At 37.4% G+C, this 14764-nt stretch overlaps 1 non-coding gene across 1 annotated transcript; it reads right to left on the minus strand.

The window, feature by feature from the left end:
* Positions 1-10371: 10371 nt before the first annotated feature.
* On the minus strand, positions 10372-10478 carry LOC122077613. The gene has a single exon (XR_006139860.1). It is a non-coding gene; the product is annotated as a small nucleolar RNA R71 (small nucleolar RNA).
* Positions 10479-14764: the final 4286 nt, after the last annotated feature.

Genomic DNA, 14764 nt, shown 5'->3' on the forward strand with positions numbered 1-14764 from the left:
TTGTCCAAAGGTGGGACCCACTTATTGGTACCACATCCTCTCTCCTACAAAATCCTGAAGATTATTCTCTCTCCTTGCCACCTAACAAGATCTTGAAGATTCTATGCAGAGATTCCTTTCTGATTTAATCAAGATTGCAAGATATTGGTTAATATTGCAGGGAAGGAATAGAATTTGTTAATTTTGGAAACAGATTCTCTCTTTTCTCACACAATATCTCAAAGAATGAGGATTTTTACTAAGATTTAATTTAATTTAATTTTCTTTCTTTTCTTAAAGAAGACTTGTAGAAGGAAAAAGGCAAGACCAAAGCCCTATAAAAGCCCCTTCCTCCCCCCTCCTATTTTTTATTATTCCCCTTAGTTTATTTTCTAGTTTATGCTTAGTTCTCTTCTCTCTCTCCCTCTCTTACTCTCTTTAGTTTCAGTTCTTCTTTATTTTTGCTTTAATCACTTTTGTAATAGCTTTTTATATCAATTAATGCAAGTACTATTCTATTCTTATTCAACTTTTTATATTTATGATTTATGCAATTGAGTTGTAATTTTTAAAGTTATAGTTCTAGGCTTAGATCTAGGTGACAAGATCACGAGCCATGGAACATTTTTTTTTTCAAGTTCAGTTTTTTTTCAAGATTTGTTTTCTCTAGTACTAGAAATTCTCGATTTGGTTTATTCCAGATCTGGTTTTTAGTACTAGTAGTATCTCAAATCACCCAAGTTTCAAGCATTGATTCAGGTAAGTAGGCTCCTTCAGTAATCTTCTCTCCCCCCTCTCATTCCCTCTTCTAACTACCCTTTATTTTTTAATTGAGGATTTTAATTTAAGTTATTTTATTATTCCTTTCTCTTTCCCCCAAGGTTCATGGCTAGTGTATGTGTTGGCTTTGCCTCTCCTAGCCATAGAACCATCATTTTATTGTTTTTATTTTAATTGTCTCCCTTTCCCTAAAGCCAAGTAGAGTAACCCTTGTAAGAGTGACTCTCTGGTCAAGTTGGGAAGCTCATATTATGATGCATCCCTTGGGCTAAGTAGAGAAACCTACTTGTGAGTCTCTCTCTAGCTTTATCCCCTTTCTTTTACTTTATTTTTATTTCAGTATTTTTTTTCTTTATTATTATTTTTTTAATTGCGTGGGTTGTTTATTTTTAGTTATTTATTTATTTAATTTTAATTGCGTGACTTGCGTACTTAAATTCTTAGATGACGAATGGTTAGGATGTTATTTTAGATACATATGTTTAGGATGGTAATTAGAATTAGATTACAACCATTAATCAGTTCACTTTTGCATTATTAAAAGAAGAAAAAAAAAAAAAAAAAAAAAAAGTGGCTGCTCTCCCTATGTTCGACCCGTAGCTATATGATCCGTACGCTTGCAGTTACATTTTAAAAATCTCAAACAAGTTTTTGGCGCTGTTGCCCGGGAAACAATTCGATGTTATATTTTCGCTTTCTTTTGGTAAATCGGTGTGCTTTGTTTGCTTTGTTTTGTTTTTCTTTTTCTTTTATTGAATTCCTGAGAAGAACAACTTACAATAGTAGTTGTATTGGTGGAGGTCGCCATGCCTCACAGTATGATAAAGACAGATTTTGCCCTATAGCAGTACCTCAGGAATTGACCTGAGCAACCCCAGATCCCTGCCGGTAAGCTCCCAAAAAGCAAAAAAAAAATCAAAAATCAAATTAAAAAAAAGAGTTTTTCTTTCCATTCTTTTATACTTGTCTTACTCTATTTGTGGGTAGTTTTTTGTTGCATGAGTGTGTGGACCCATGATTCTACCAATCGTTTAGTAAGAGTACCTATTTTAAGAATGGCAGAACAACTTAAGCCTACTTTAAAGGATAGATTCTACCCAGCCAGGGCAGCCCAACCTTCTTGCATCAGATTACCAACTGCTACAGGGAACAATTATGAGCTTAAAACTCAATTCATCACTATGTTACCCCCACTTCTATGGGCTATCCTCCGAAGATGCTTATTTGTTCCTGAGAGAATTTGAGGAGGTTTGTGTCCTCATTAAGATACAATAGCTCAGTGATGATGCTGTTAAACTTAGATGCATTACCTTTTCACTCAAGGATGGAGCAAAAAGATGGTTATATGGGCTGCCAACTAATTCCATTACCACATGGGATCAGTTTATGGTAGCATTCTTAAGAAAAAAATTTCCCTTGTATAAAACAAACAAACTTAAGAGCGAGATCATGCAGTTCTGACAAACCCTCAAGAGTCATTTTCTAGACTCATGGAAAGGTTCCAAGACCTTCTCCAAGAGTGTCCCCATCATAGGATTGACAAATGGCATCTTTGCCAAATAATTTATGAAGGAATAGACTACAATACCAAGCAGATGTTAGAGTCTATGTGTCCTATAGGCTTCACAGCTTATGTAGACAAAAACGAAGCTTGGAACTTTTTGGTTGACCTAGCTGAAAAGACAAGAGAATGGGAGTCTACTCAGGAAAGTGAGAGAAGTATAGGAGGTTGATGAGCACAATAATGTGTGAAATCTTAGGGATATAAGTGTATATTTTACCCCACTTTGGATAGTACTACTTTTATTTTTCTTGCTTTTTTTTTTTAGTTTCCAAGTTTACAAGAGAAAGTGTTTAAAGTGAATCAAGAACCAGTCCAAAGGTGGGGACCCACTCATTGGTACCACATCCTCTCTCCTACAAAATCCTGAAGATTATTCTCTCTCCTTGCCACCTCACAAGATCTTAAAGATGCTATGCAGAGAATCCTTTCTGATTTAATCAAGATTGCAAGATATTGGTTAATATTGCAAGGAAGGAATAGAATTTGTTAATTTTGGAAACGGATTTTCTCTTTCCTCACACAATATCTCAGAGAATGAGGATTTTTACTAAGATTTTATTTTATTTTATTTTCTTTCTTTTCTTAAAGAAGACTTGTAAAAGGAAGGAGGCAAGATAAAAGCCCTATAAAAGCCCCTTCCTCCCCCCTTCTAATTATTATTCCCCTTAGTTTACTTTCTAGTTTATACTTAGTTTTCTTCTTTCTCTCCCTCTCTCACTCTCTTTAGTTTTAGTTCTTCTTTATTTTTGCTTTAATCACTTTTGTAATATTTTTTTTTTATGTCAATTAATGTAATCACTCTTTTATTCTTATTCAGCCTTTTATGTTTATGATTTATGCAATTGAGTTGTAATTTTTAAGGTTATAGTTCTAGGCTTAGATCTAGGTGACAAGATCACAAGCCGTGGAGCATTTTTTTTTCAAGTTCAAGCATTGATTCAAGTAAGTAGGCTCCTTTAGTAGTCTTCTCTCCCCCCTCTCATTCCCTCTTCTGACTACCCTTTCTTTCTTAATTTAGGATTTTAATTTCAATCGTTACATTATTGCTTTCCCGTTTCCCCAAGGTTTATGGCTAGTGTATGTGTTAGCTTTGCCCCTCCTAGCCATAGAACCATCAATTTATTGCTTTTATTTTAATTGTCTCCCTTTCCCTAAAGCCAAGTAGAGTAACCCTTGTAAGCGTGACTCTCTGGTCAAGTAAGGAAGCTCATATTATGATGCATCCCTCGGACTAAGTGGAGAAACCTGCTTGTGAGTCTCTCTCTAGCTTTTTCCCCTTTCTTTTACTTTATTTTTATTTCAGAAATTTTTTCCTTTATTTATCTATTTATTTATTTTTAAATTACGTGGGTTGTTTATTTTCAATTATTTATTTATTAATTTTAATTGCGTGTCTTGCATCTTTAAATTCTTAGATGACGAATGGTTAGGACGTTATTTTAGATACATATGTTTAGGACGGTAATTAGAATTAGATCACAACCATTAATCGGTTCACTTTCGCATTATTAAAAGAAATAAAAAAATAAAGTGGCTACTCTCCTTGTGTTCGACCCGTAGCTACACTGATCCGTACGCTTACGGTTACATTTTAAATCCCAACAGAGGTAAAGGGTACTATGTGAATGGGATAGTAGCCAAGGAGGCCCATTTAGATTGCCTCATTAAGAGAATAGAAGCCCTTGTCCCTAAAGCAAATGCCCCAGTCCACCAAGTCCAAAATCAGGTCTCTATGTGCAATTGGTGTCACTCCCCTGGACATATAATGGAAGAATGCCCCAACAGTTCTGGGGGCAATGAAAGTGTTAATGCTCTTTACCCGAACAACCCGTTTAGCAACACTTACAATCTAGGGTGGAGAAATCACCTTAATTTTTTATGGAGCCAAGGGAATTAAGGAGGTCCATCCAACTTTCACAACCAAGGGTAGCCTAGTCCCCAGAGGCCCAATTTTGCACTACTACCTAATTCTTTCGCTCGGCCTAATCTAGGTCTTCAGTTAAATTTTGCTAGGCCCCCTCTCCAAGCACCTTATCAATAACCCCCGAGGTTTACATCCACTGGAGAGGCGGCAAGAATTAGTGAGCTAGAGAAAAGCATGACCCTTCTCATGACAAGCCACAATAATGTGGAGAGGCAACTCATTCAACTTGTCACAATCATACATGAGAAGGAGAAATGAAAATTGCCTAGTTAGCCAGAGCCGAATCCTAGACATCAGGTGTTGACTCCATAAGGGCTACCTGCTCCTCAGCTCAATGTTGTACAGAGTCAACAACACCAAGGGCCCTCCAACCAGTGTAATGCGGTATATGCTCTACGAAATGGCCGAGAGTATCTACGGAATGGTACCACTAATTCTTCACCATCTGACCTTTCTGTTGACCCTCCGACTATCGAGGTTACTACTGTGCCTCCCATTCCAGGTTTTCCAGATGGACCTGAAGAGATTAAGGATGATTTGGTGGAAGCCATAAAAAATGATTCTATTAATGAGAGAACTTCTGATAGTGTTTATGTTCCTCTTGTCCCCTATCCTAACCGTTTGATGAATAAGAAGAAGACAACTTCAATGAAAAAAAATTTAGAAGTCTTCAAAAAGGTAGAGGTAAACATCTCTCTTTTGGATGTCATAACTCAAATCCCAGCCCATGCCAAAGTCCTCAAAGACTTATGCACTCACAAACGTACCACAAGTGTGCCCAAAAAGCTGTTCTTGACAGCTAATATTAGTTCAATGATCACACAACCTATAGCAGCCAAGTATAAGGATCTTGGGTGTCCCACCATCTCTTGTGTCATTGGCAACACTCGTATTGATCATGCCTTACTTGACCTCGGTGCAAGTGTGAACCTTCTACCTTATCATGTTTATTAACAACTTGGATTAGGAGATTTGAAAGCTACAGGACTGCTCTCTAGTTGGCTGACCGTTCTGTCAAGATTCCAAAAGGATGGTCGAAGATGTCCTACTTAAGGTAGGGGAATTTATTTTCCCAGTCGATTTTATTATTTTGGACACCAAACCCTTCACCACTAGGGATAAGATCCCTATCATTCTTGGAAGACCATTTCTGGCTACCAGCAATGCATTAATCAATTGTCAAAATGGTCTACTAAGGATATCTTTTGACACCCACACTATGGAATTCAATATGTATAGGTTGGGCAAGCAACCCACAATTTCTTCTGATGATATTGTTGAAGAGGTCAATATGCTTGAGGATTTTTTTGATGATATTGTTGAAACTTTTGACATTGACTTTGATTCAGAATTCCAAGAGTGTATGGAAGAATTAGAGGATGATACTGAAAATTTCTTCTCTGATGTTTAGAGCCTTCATACACCCATGGAGCCCATTGGTCCTCTATCAAATTCTTTTCCTAAACCCTCAATTGTTAAGCCCCCTAAGCTTGATTTGAAAGAGTTGCCCTCTAACTTAAGGTATGCCTTCTTAGGAGAAGATCAAACTCTACTAGTTATTATCGCCTCAGATTTAACTTCAAGTCAAGAGGAAGAGTTGATCAAAGTTTTAAAAGAAAACAAGGAAGCCTTAGGTTGGACCATGGCAGGCATTATAAGAATTTGCCTCTCAATCGTTCAACATCATATTAACCTCATGGAGGATTCAAAACCTTCTAGGGAACCACAAAGAAGGGCTAATCCTATGATGCAAGAAGCTATCAAGAAAGAGATCCTATAGTGCTTGGATCATGGTATCATCTACCCTATTTCTGATAGCAAGTGGGTAAGTCCAGTGGACATGGTGCCAAAGAAGTCAGGGGATACAGTAGTCCAAAATACTGAAAATGAGTTGATCCCTACCCATGTCCAAATAGGATGGCGTGTGTGCATTGACTACAAGAAGTTAAATACGGCAACTTAGAAAGACTACTTTCCTTTGCCTTTCATTGATAAAATGTTAGAGCAGTTAGTCGGACATGAGTATTATTGTTTCCTTGATGGTTATTCCGGCTATAATCAGATTCCCATTGCCTTAGATGACCAACACAAGACCACCTTTACATGCACCTATGGAACCTTTGCTTATCGGCGTATGCCTTTTGGGCTTTGTAATGCCCCTGCCACGTTCCAAAGATGCATGATAAGCATTTTCTCTGATATGGTGGAGTACTTTTTGAAAGTATTTATGGATGATTTTTCTATTCATGGCTCCTCATTTTCTAATTATTTGCATCATCTTTCTTTAGTACTCAAATAATGCAAAGCGACTAATTTAGTCCTCAATTGGGAGAAATGTCATTTCATGGTTACACAGGGTATAGTGTTGGGTCATGTCATTTCCAAAGAAGGGATCAAGGTCGATAGAGCTAAGGTGGACTTAATTTCTAATTTACCACCTCCCAAGTCAGTTAAGGATGTTCGTTCCTTCTTAGGTCATGCAGGGTTCTATCATCGGTTCATCAAGAACTTCAGTCACATGGTTAGACCTCTCACCTATCTTTTGGCTAAAGAGCAACCCTTCGAATTTTCTAGCGAATGCCTCATGTGCTTTGAGTAATTAAAGAAGGTGTTAACTACAACCCCCATTATTCAAGCTCCCCTATGGACTGAGCCCTTTGAATTAATGTGTGATGTATCTGATTTTTCTATAAGGGCAGTCTTAGGGCAGAGAGTTGATAAACTTCCTTGTGTTATCTATTATGCCAGTAGAACTCTCAATGATGCACAGATGAACTACACCACAACTGAAAAAGAATTTTTAGCTATTGTATTTGCATTAGAAAAGTTTTGTGCATATTTGATAGGTTCTCATCTAATTATTTACACTGACCAAGCTGCTATCAGATAGCTTATTCAGAAAAAGGATGCCAAAGCATGTCTTATCATATGGGTTTTACTTTTGCAGGAATTTAACTTAGAAATTAAGGATAAGAAAGACAGTGAAAATTTGGTTATAGACCATTTGTCCTAGTTACCCAATTTTTTGATTGTGAATACTCCAGTTAACGAGCATTTTCATAATAAACAATTCTTTGCAGCAACTAGTGAACCTTGGTTTGCAGATATTGTAAAATTTTTAGTTACAAACAAGACTCCGGATCATTGGTCTTCCCAAGAGAAGTATCGTTTTCACTCACAGGTTAAGTATTTCTTTTGGGATGATCCATACCTTTTTAAATCATCCCCTGACCAAATTATTCAGAGATGTATCCCTAATCATAAGCACCATTCTATTCTTTCTTTTTGCCATGATCAGGCTTGTGGCGGCCATTTTGGGCCTACTAAGACTGCAGCCAAGGTATTGCAATGTGGATTTTATTGGCCAAGTCTCTTCAAGGATGCCTTTGCTTATTGTAAGGCTTGACCTTCTTGTAAGTCTTTAGGAAAAATCAGTAGAAGGAACATGATGCCTCTCAACCCAATCCTCGTGGTTGAGGTTTTTAATGTTTGGAGAATAGATTTTATGGGCCCCTTCCCGAAGTCATGTGGATATGAATATATTTTGTTAGTTGTGGACTGTGTCCAAATGGATTAAGGCTCGTGCTTGTAAGATGATGAGCACATTTATGTGTGAAATCTAGGGTAATAAAACACGCATTTTATATATTTAGAATGGAGCTACCTTGGGTTTTACTCTCTTTTTGCAGGTTTTGTATTTTAAAGGCTTTAAGCATTATCGGGTGTCATATCTCTCCAACGACAACTACCTAGTGTAGTTGATGAGCTATGGTGTGCAAAATTCCCTTGCTCACTAGGAGGTCTCAAGTTCAAATCTTATCGTTGTTTTTTTTAGGAGAATTTTGTTGAATATTTCCTACTTTTCACTCACTTAAAGCACTAAGGGCATGGTTTTCTCAAGAAGAGAAGAGAAAAAAACAAGGAAAAAAAAAGGGAGAAATAAATCTTATCCAAATCTTCTCTCTCCTCATCACCAAAAGATTGTCCAAATCACACAAAGCAAGAAGAAAAATTGTCCCCTGGAGGGAGAAAAAGAAAAGAAATAAATTAAAAAAAAAAAGGAACGAAAATAAGCGAAAAAAGATAATAGGAAATTTCTCCAAGTTTATTTCTCTTTTCTCACTCCTCCACCTTAGCACTTTTGGTCTCAAAAGATATCACTACCAATTGTGGGTTTCTCCATTTTAGGAAAGGGAAATTTATTACCCTACCTCCCCATTCCCTATAAGTACAACTCATGTAAAAGGAGGGGAGACACTTCATTCTTCTTCTAGGTTTTTTTTTTTAGTTGCTCTATCTCTTTCTCTAGCTCTAGTTCTAGGTTTATGCCTTAAACACTTTTGTAAGTTCTTTTTATTCAATTAATGCAAGCACTTTTGTATTTGATTTAGTTTTTGATTTTTATTTTTTAAGCAATTGAAGTTGTAATTTTCAAGTTCTAGTTCTAGGCTTAGTTCTAGGTGACAAGAACAAGCTATGAAGCATGTCTTTCAAGTTCCATTTTCTTTTTCTTTAGATTTTTTTTCTCTAGTACTAGAAATTTCAGATTTGGTTTATTCCAGATCTGGTTTTTAGTATTGGTAGCATCTCAAATCGATCAAGTTTTCAGTTCAAGGGTTGAAGTTCAAGTAAGTAGGCTCCCTCAATAGTCTTCTCTCCCCCCTCTCATTCCCTCTTCTGACTACCCTTTCTTTCTTAATTTAGGATTTTAATTTCAGTCATTACATTATTGCTATCACTTTCCCCCAAGGTTCATGGCTAGTGTATGTGTTGGCTTTGCTCCTCCTAGCCATAGAACCATCAATTTATTGCTTTTATTTTAATTGTCTCCCTTTCCCTAAAGCCAAGTAGAGTAACCCTTGTAAGAGTGACTCTCTGGTCAAGTTGGGAAGCTCATATTATGATGCATCTCTCGGGCTAAGTAGAGAAACCTACTTGTGAGTCTCTCTCTAGCTTTATCCCCTTTCTTTTACTTTAATTTTTATTTCAGCATTTTTTTCCTTTATTGTTTTTTTTAATTGCGTGGGTTATTTATTTTCTGTTATTTATTTATTTAATTTTAATTGAGTGACTTGCGTCTTTAAATTCTTAGATGACGAATGGTTAGGACGTTATTTTAGATACATATGTTTAGGACGGTAGTTAGAATTAGATCACAACCATTAATAGGTTCACTTTCGCATTATTAAAAGAAAAAAAAATAATGTGGCTGCTCTCCCTGAGTTCGACCCGTAGCTTCACTGATCCGTACGCTTACGATTACATTTAAAATCTCAAACAAGTTTTTAGCGTCGTTGCCGGGGAGGTAGTTCCATTTTATTTTTCATTTTCTTTTGGTAAATCGGAGTGCTTTGTTTGCTTTGTTTTGTTTTTCCTTTTCTTTTATTGAATTCCTGAGAAGAACAACTTGCAATAATAGTTGTATCAGTGGAGGTCGCCATGCCTCACAGTATGATAAAGACAGGTTTCGTCCTGTAGTAGTACCTCAGAAATTGACCTGAGCAACCTCGGATCCTTGCCGGCAAGCTCCCAAAAAGCCAAAAAAATCAAAAAAATCAAAAAAAAATTCATAAAAAAAAGTTTTGCTATCCATTCTTTTGTGCTTGTCTTACTCTAGTTGTGGGTAGTTTTCTGTTGCATGAGTGTTAGGTGGGTATGTAATACTAAGAATCGGTTAGAAAGAAGAGATCAAACAAGTAGTGACCCTATACATTTGCTCTCTTTAAAACCTTTTAATATGGGAGACCAACATCAAAACCCTTCACCTAAATCTCTAAAAGATAGGTTCTACCCTGCTAGAACAGCCCAACCTTCCTGCATAGTTCTACCACAAGCCCAGGAAAATAATTTTGAAGTCAAATCTCAATACATCACTATGTTGCCCCCCTTCCATGGGTTGACCTCTGAGGATGCATACCTATTTCTAAAGGAATTTGAAGAGGTATGTGTTCTAATTAAGATCCAACAACTTTCTGATGATGCTGTTAAGCTTAGGTTTATCACTTTTGCATTAAAAGATCAAGCGAAGAAGTGGTTGTATGGGTTACCCACAAATTCTATAACCTCATGGGAACAGTTCACAGTTGTCTTCCTTAAGAAGTTTTTCCCAACTCATAAGACCAATAAGATTAGAAGTGATATCCTTCAGTTTAGGCAAAAGCCTAGTGAGTCCTTTTCCAAACTTGTGGAGAGATTCAAGGATCTACTCTAAGAATGCCCTCACCATGGCCTAGACTTATGGCATTTGTGTCAAATAATTTATGAGAGTATTGGTTATCCAACTAAACAAATGATAGAGTCTATGTGCCCTGAGGGATTCACATCCTTTACAGATGAAGGAAAGGCATGGGAATTCTTACTTGACTTAGCTGACAAAACCCATGAGTGGGAATCAACCCAAGAGAGTGAAAGAACCATAAGAGGAAAATGATATTTTGTGGATGGGATAGTAGCCAAGGAAGCCCATTTGGATAGCCTAATCAAGAGAATTGAGGCTATTGTTCCTAGAGAGCCATCATCAGTTAATTTGGTTAAGATTTATGCTTGGTGCCAATGCCCTAGACATCTCATAGAAGAATGCCCCAACACCTCTGGGGGCACTTCTAATGATAGTGTTAATGCCTTATACCAGAATAATCCATATAATAACATCTACAATCCAGGATGGAGAAATCACCCAAATTTCTTTTGGAATCAGGGCAACCAAGCAGGGCCTTCCAATTTTCATAATCAAGGTCAACCTGGACTCTAAAGGCCTCCCTTTGCACAATAATCTTTTTCCAAAAATACTTTTCTCAGGTCAAATATTGGACCTCAGGCTAGTTTTCCTAAGGCCCCTCTCCTATCATCTTATCAGCAATCCCCTGGGTTTACTAACACTGGAGAGGCAAGTAGAATTAGTGATTTGGAAAAAAATATGGCCCTCCTCATGACAAGCCATCAAAATCTTACGAGAGAACTCACTCAAGTTGTCTCAATTATGCGTGAGAGGGAGAAAGGAACTTTACCCAGTCAACTAGAGCCTAACCCTAGGCATCATCAGCCTGTTAGTTCACAAACATCAACTAATGCACCATTGAATATAGTACAAGGTCAGACCCAACAAGGGCCCTCTAACCAATGTAATGTTGTTTATGCCCTTAGGAGTGGTAGAGAGTACCAACTGAGCGTTCCTAAATCTTCCTCATCTATTACTCCTTTTAACTCTCCTTCAGTTGAGGACACAAGTGTGCCTCTTGTTCCAGGTTCATCTGATGAACCTAAAGATTTTTTTGAAACTAAAGATGATTTGGCTGAGGAAACCAAAAATGATTCTTCTGAAAAATGACAAATCCCTAACAGTCCTTATGTTTGTCCTATTCCATTGCCTAATTGCTTGGTACATAAAAAGAAGACTGCCTCCATGGATAAAATTTTTGAAGTCTTCAGAAAGGTAGAAGTTAACATCCCTCTTTTGGATGCCATATCCCAGATCCTCGCCTATGCAAAGGTACTGAAAGATTTGTGTACTCACAAACGTATCACTAGTGTGCCCAAAAAGGCATTCTTGGCAGGTAACATTAGTTCCATAATTACTCAACCTATAACAGCCAAGTATAAGGATCCAGGTAGCCCTACCATATCTTGTGTCATAGGCAACACCTACATTGAGCATGCCTTACTTGACTTTGGCTCAAGTGTGAATCTTTTACCTTACCATGTGTATAAGCAACTTGGATTGGGAGAATTAAAAGCCACTGGAACTACTCTTCAGTTGGCAGATAGGTCTGTTAAAATTCCTAAAGGGATGGTTGAGGATGTCTTACTAAAGGTAGGGGAATTTATTTTCCCTATTGATTTCATTGTGTTAGATACTAAGCCCTTCTCAACCAAGGATGAGATCCCAATAATTCTAGGAAGACCATTCTTGGCTACCAGTAATGCATTAATCAACTGCCGGAATGGTTTCCTAAGATTATCTTTTGGTAATCAAACTGTTGAGTTTAACATGTTTAGGATAGGCAAACAACCACTTATGGAAGAAGAGATTAATATGATTGAGGATTTTCTGGATTTTTCTGATGATTTAATTACCAACTTTGATATTAATTTTGATTCAGAATTCCAAGAGTGTATCGATGAATTGGATGATGATAGTGAAAATTTCTTTTCTAAAGTCTTTGAGTCTTCACACACCTGTGGAGCCCTTAGGACCCCTTTCCAATTCTATTCCCAAACCTTCCATAGTTGAGCCCCCTAAGCTAGATCTTAAGGAGTTGCCATCTAATTTGAGGTATGCTTTCCTAGGGCCTGACCAGACTCTTCCTGTAATAATTTCTTCAAATTTGGCTTCTAGCTAGGAAGAGGAGTTACTTAAAGTCTTAAAAGATAATAAAGAAGCCCTAGGTTGGACCATGGTTGATATCAAGGGTATAAGCCCTTCTATTGTGCAACATCATATACATCTTATGGGGGATTCCAAACCATCCACGGAACCCTAAAGAAGAGCTAACCCAGTGATGATGGAAGCTATTAAGAAAGAGATCTTAAAGTGCTTGGATCATAAAATAATTTATCCTATTTCTGACAGCCAATGGATAAGCCCAGTTCACGTAGTGCCTAAGTAGTCTGGTGTGACTGTAGTTCCCAATGCCAATAATGAACTAATTCCAACCCGTGTCCAATCTGGGTGAAGAGTGTGCATAGACTACAGGAAACTTAATGTGGCAACCTGGAAGGACCACTTTCCATTGCCATTCATTGACCAGATGTTAGAGAGGTTAGCTGGACAAGAATACTATTATTTTCTTGATGGATATTCCGGCTATAACCAGATCCCAATTGCTTTAGAGGACCAACATAAGATCACTTTTACATGCCCATATAGAACATTTTCTTACAGGCGTATGCCCTTTGGGCTTTGCAATGCCCCTGCTACGTTCCAACGATGCATGATGAGCATATTTTTTGACATGATCGAAAAATTCTTAGAAGTTTTTATGGATGACTTTTCAATTCATGGGAATTCCTATTCTGAATGTCTTCATCATATTTCTCTAGTTTTGAAAAGGTGCTCATCTAAGAGTTTCATTTTGAATTGGGAGAAATGCCACTTCATGGTTAAATCTGGTATTGTTTTAGGCCATGTAATATCCAAGGAGGGAATTAAGGTAGATAGAGCCAAAGTGGATTTAACTGATAATTTACCACCTCCTCAATCTGTTAAGGACGTTCGATCTTTTCTAGGATATGCGGGCTTCTACAGAAGGTTTTTTTAGAACTTTAGTCAGTTAGTCCGACCTCTCACTGCATTACTTGCCAAAGATCAAACTTTTAAGTTTTCTAAAGAGTGCCTAGAATCCTTCAAACAACTTAAGAAGGAGTTGACCAATGCACCCATTGTTCAACCACCTGTTTGGACTGAACCTTTTGAACTGATGTGTGATGCTTCGGATTTTACCATTGGAGCAGTTTTGGGTCAAAAGATAAGTTGTCCGCTGTCATTTATTATACTAGTAGGACCTTAAATGATGCACAACTCAATTATACAACCACTGAAAAAGAAGTTTTAGCGGTTGTGTTTACATTAGAAAAGTTTCAGTCTTACTTAGTTGGTTCACATGTGGTGGTGTATACTGATCATTCTGCTCTCAGATACTTAGTTCAGAAGAAGGATGCCAAAGCCCGTCTCATTAGGTGGGTTTTACTTTTGCAAGAGTTTGACTTAGAAATTAGGGATAAAAAAGGAGTTGAAAACCTAGTTGCAGACCATTTATCTCGGCTTCCCAATTCCTTGACTGTCGATTCTCCAGTCAACGAGAACTTTCCAGATGAACAGTTATTTACAGTGTCCAGTGAACCATGGTTTGCTGACATTGTCAACTTCTTAGTTTCAAGTGTGACTCTGGATCACTGGACCACCCAAGATAAGTATAGGTTTCATTATCAAGTTAAGCACTTTTTTTGGGATGATCCATATTTATTTAAGATATGTCCGGATCAGATTATCCGATGATGTGTTCCTGATCATGAGTAACATTCTATTCTTTCTTTTAGTTATGATCATGCATGTGGTGGACACTTTGGACCTAAGAAGACTGCCGCAAAGGTTCTCCAATGCAGATTTTATTGGACACTCTTTTTAGAGATGCTTTTGATTTTTGTAAGGCTTGTCCCGCCTGCCAGTCTTTTGGCTGTATCAATAAGAGGAACATGATATCCCTCAACCCTATTTTGGTAGTTGAGATCTTTGATGTATGGGGCATCGATTTTATGGGACTATTCACTAATTTCTTTGGGAATCTGTACATACTTTTGGCTGTTGATTATGTTTCTAAATGGATAGAGACCATACCTTGTAAATCTAATGACCACAAAGTAGTGGTCCAGTTTCTCAAAGAAAACATTTTTTCCCACTTCGGTGCACCACGTGCAATAATTAGTGATAGAGGTACTCATTTTTGTAATCGGCCTTTTGAGACTTTAATGAAAAATTATGGGATCATCCATAAGTTATCTACCCCTTATCACCCCCAAAC

The sequence above is a fragment of the Macadamia integrifolia genome, chromosome 4 (assembly GCF_013358625.1).
Source record: "Macadamia integrifolia cultivar HAES 741 chromosome 4, SCU_Mint_v3, whole genome shotgun sequence".
In the NCBI taxonomy this organism is placed as follows: domain Eukaryota; kingdom Viridiplantae; phylum Streptophyta; class Magnoliopsida; order Proteales; family Proteaceae; genus Macadamia; species Macadamia integrifolia.